Source organism: Ovis aries, chromosome 5, assembly GCF_016772045.2.
Source record: "Ovis aries strain OAR_USU_Benz2616 breed Rambouillet chromosome 5, ARS-UI_Ramb_v3.0, whole genome shotgun sequence".
In the NCBI taxonomy this organism is placed as follows: Eukaryota; Metazoa; Chordata; class Mammalia; order Artiodactyla; family Bovidae; genus Ovis; species Ovis aries.
The window spans coordinates 88,933,863-88,938,376 of NC_056058.1; the positions used below are offsets into that span (position 1 = coordinate 88,933,863).

At 42.7% G+C, this 4,514-nt stretch overlaps 1 non-coding gene across 1 annotated transcript; it reads right to left on the reverse strand.

The window, feature by feature from the left end:
• Positions 1–712: 712 nt before the first annotated feature.
• Positions 713–785, reverse strand: TRNAH-GUG (transfer RNA histidin (anticodon GUG)). The gene has a single exon. It is a non-coding gene; the product is annotated as a tRNA-His (tRNA).
• Between the last annotated feature and the right edge of the window lie 3,729 nt (positions 786–4,514).

Here is a 4,514-nt window from a genome sequence, read left to right on the forward strand (position 1 = left end):
ACCACTGGAGATTAAATTCCAACTTCAGCTCCTCTCCCTTCTCTAGGTGTGGGGGTAGGGCCAAAAGTTCTAACTTTCTAATCCCAGGATTGGCTCCACTGGCAACCAGCCCCCATTCTTCACTGATTTCCAAAAGGCATTATTTAACATAATAAAAGATACCCTCCTTGCTCTTTGAAAGAAAGAAAGTGAAGTGAAGTCACTCAGTCCTGTCCAACTCTTTGCAACCCCATGGACTGTAGTCTGCACCAGGCTACTCCATCCATGGGATTCTCCAGGCAAGAGTACTACAGTGGGTTGCCATTTCCTCCTCCAGGGGATCTTTCTGACCCAGGGATCAAACATGGGTCTCCTGAATTGCAGGCAGATGCTTTACCCTCTGAGCCACCAGGGAGGCTTTACCCTTTACCCTTAGGCAATTTCAAGGATTTTGGGAGTGTGATCTGGGAACCAAAGATAAGACCAGATACAGATTTATTACTATAAATGACAATATCACACTGATAGACTGAATTGAAGAGTTGATGACTTTAGATGTTAATTTATCTTTGGAACCTAGGGTAACTCTGGGTCCAAAAGAAAGAAAGTGTAATCATTCAGTCGTGTCTGACTCTTTGCGACCCTGTGGACTGTAGCCCACCAAGCTCCTCTGTCCATGGGGTTCTCCAGGCAAGAATACTGGAGTGGGTTGCCATTTCCTTCTCCAGGGAATCTTCCTGACCCAGGGATCGAACCTGGGTCTCCTGCATCACAGGCAGGTGCCTTACCCTCTGAGCCATCAGGGAAGCAGAGAGAACCTTATTTTGGTGGCCCTACAATTTTTACCAAAGTTTTAAAGCATCTTGATTATAAACTGTAATACTGGTAGACAGCATACCACATTGGTTAAGAACAGGACTTTGGTTTCATACACAGTTGGGACTTGAATCTGACCAGTGCTGTTGCTTATGTTTGCCACCTTGGGAAAGTCATTTTGCCACTCAGCTTTGATTATTTTTTCATCTAAAAAAGTGAAAATGTTAGTGCTCTTTCCCTTTAGGGTCTTTTGGGAGGATAGTATCTGAAAATCTATTTAACAGACTTGGTACAAAATAGGGCTTTCCTGGTGGCCCAGCTGGTAAAGGATCTGCCTGCAATGTGGGAGATCTGGGTTCAATCCCTGGGTTGGGAAGATCCCCTGGGGAAGGGAAACAGCTACCCACTTCAGTATTCTGGCCTGGAGAATTCCATGGGCTGTATAGTTCAGGGGGTTGCAAAAAGTCCGACACGACTAAGCGCCTTTCACTTTCAGTTTCTCTTCTGCTCCTCGTGTATAACTTTCTATTCACTTCCTTCTCCCTTGGCCATGTCGAAATTTTCAGGAACCTCTGTTTCTCAGGTGGATTCACACTCGCGCAATCCTAATGGCAAAAATGAAGTGGGAATTTCTGTTTCATCCCATCTGCTAGTCCAGACAGGCCAGAATAGGCCACAGAACTCCCTAACCAATTCTGCTTTCAGAAATGCACACTGCTGAGCACATTTTGCTTTCCTTGGGGAAAAGACTCAGGTAACAGATGAGGATGTTGAAATAACACCACACCCACCACTTTCCAGAGAAGCTAATTTAAAATCACTTGCAATCTGGGAGAATCTGTCTCAATATCTTCTTGCAAGAAACTACAGCTAACTGTTTACTGAAAGGTTTCCTGAGAATAGGATTTTATCCAAGACTTGTGACAGTGGTAACATAGAATGAGGCTACAGAGATCTAATTAAAAAGGTGATTTCCTAACATATGGAGCTGCTTTGTGAAATCCAGAGGATGTGCTGTGCTGGGGGAGATTCTGACCCTGTAAATTCTTATGACATTAGACTTAAAACTTAACTGCTAAACACCTTTCAAATATTTAACTCTCCCCAAGTCAATGCACTCCCTGCAAAGCTCTATTTGTTGACTTTTATCCCAGTTGGATCGACTTTGGGGACTGTCTCACTGAGACCTGTGCATTAAGTGGTACATATGTTGAATAAACAGCCAGACAGCTACCAACTGTCAAGTTGCTTTACTAGAGTATAAAAAAAGGCACATATGCCATGTTGAAAGCAAAGGAAAAACAAAAGTTTATAATAGAACTAGGAAGTGGTTCAGGTAAAATTCAGCCACAGGCTTATGTGCATGATTATTTTTGTAAATAGCATTAGGATTATTTTGGAGAAGAAATCATAATCTGGAAGTGGTTTCAGATATAGCACTAAATATGATACCTCCTCTGCTGGCTCATAATTCATTTCTGTGTTAATAAAACGAGGGAGGGGACAGGCCGTATTAATATAAGCAAAGGCTGGGAATGTGCTCAGTTGAGGAAACACAGGTTTGATTTTCTCACAAGCAACAGATGGAAATAAAGGCACAGGTTGTTCTTTGCAGGTATGGAAGAAACAACAGAACACACCAGCTTTTCTGGCAAAGAGATTGGAAGTATTTATAGATAGTTTTCACTCTTGTTACCACCAGCGTGGCTCTCCTGTGATGCTCTGGTGGAACAACATTGACTATGCATCCAGGTGGCCACCTGCTGAGCAGAAAATCCTGGTCACCAGTGATTGATTTGCATAGGAGGCAGAGTAGCCGTGTTATTTTAAAGCATGTTTTAGTTTACTTTGGTATCTTCCCAACTCAGGGATCGAACCCAGGTCTCCCGCATTGCAGGAGGATTCTTACCATCTGAGCCACCAGGGGGTGTTAGGGAAATGGACTCCCAGACTTCCTGTAATCAATGGAGTATCTATTAAGGGGCAGTGGAAGCTGGGACCAAGACTGAGTCACAGGTCCAGAAGGTGTATTGGAGGCAGGATGCACTGAAGCTAAGAGAGAGGGAGGAGGAGAAGGGAAAGACTTCAGACTGTGATGCAGGTCTGATATCTGTGAAATGAAGGAGGTGCGATGGAGAATTCGATGGAAAAAGTCTCACATGGCTGTCCACTCTTCTCAATAGCCAAGACATGAAACAACCGAAATGTCCACTCACAGGTGAATGGATAAAGAAGGCAGGGTTCATATATATACATACATATATATATGTATATATGTATGATGGACTATTATTCAGCCATAAGAAAGAGTGAAATAATTCCATTCGCAGCAACATGGATGGTCCTAGGGATTATCGTACTAAGTGAAGTAACTCAAAGAGAAAGACAAATGCCGTATGACATGACTTATATGTGGAATCTAAAATATGACACAGATGCTTATCTATGAAATAGAAACAGACTCACAGACACAGAGAACAGACTTGCGTTTGCCAGGGGGCTGGGGAGGTATGGATTGAAAGTTTGGGGTTAGCGGTGCTGTGTGCTTAGTCACTCAGTCGTGTCCGACTCTGTGTGACCCCATGGACTGTAGCCCGCCAGGCTCCTCTGTCCATGGGGATTCTCCAGGCAAGAATACTGGAGTGGGTTGCCATGCCCTCTTCCAGGGTATCTTCCCAACCCAGGGATTGAACCCAGGTCTCCCACACTCTAGGAGGATTCTTACTGTCTGAGCCAGCAGGGGGTTTTAGCAGATATACAAACTTTTACATATAAGATGGATGGATATACAACAAGGTCCTACTGTATAGCTTAGGCAACCATATTTGATATCCTGCAACAAACCATAATGGAAAAGAATTTTACAAAGAATGTTTGTATATATATAACTGAATCACTTTGCTGTATAGCATAAATTAACACAATATTATAAATCAACTATACTTCAATAAAGTAAATTTTAGAAGAAGAAAAGAACACAGTACCTTCCAGACAAGGTGGCTGCTGGCCCAGTGATAAACTCTGGAGGAGAAATGCCTAGAAGAAGGGCCTGTGATGGGCAGATATGGCCAGGTCCTGGAACTTGTCACTTCTGCCATCACTGGGTGGAGCTGCCTATGGAAAGTGTGCTCTTACGGTAAAGACCGGGGTGAACTCCCAAAGTGCTTGACTAGCGGTTGTTGGTTGACAGCACTCCTGCTGCAAGTCCTCCTTAAAAGGAGATCTGAGGGCAGTTCTGCAGCTGGCACAGCAAGCTTTCTGAAGATAGCATGGAAGTAGAGTTGTAAGAAGGAATGACTTTTATACATTCATTTGTAGCAAAGGGCAAAGATGACTTGACCTCTGTGGCTTCCTGAGTTTACATTGATACAAATCCTCCAGACTTGCAAAACATTCATGTTGGCTTCTCTTCACTTTCCCATCCTTTCTTTTCTGCATGACTTGGGAATAAAATATATTAGACAGTCAGGGGACGATTTTCCTAGGGTGGAGGAACGCTATCCAAATCTCAGAAAACAAATGCACTTCGCTGGTTCAGATCCCAGTTTTGCCTTCACCAACTTTAACATTTTAAGTAGCTTACCTTCTTTGTATCTTATTTTCCTTATAATAAAAAAAGCAAATCAGTATCAAATATGTTTTATTTGAAGACTGACTTGCTGAAAGATTTTATTTTAGAAATTTTATTTTTGTGAGGTTGGTTCTATTTTTTATAATAA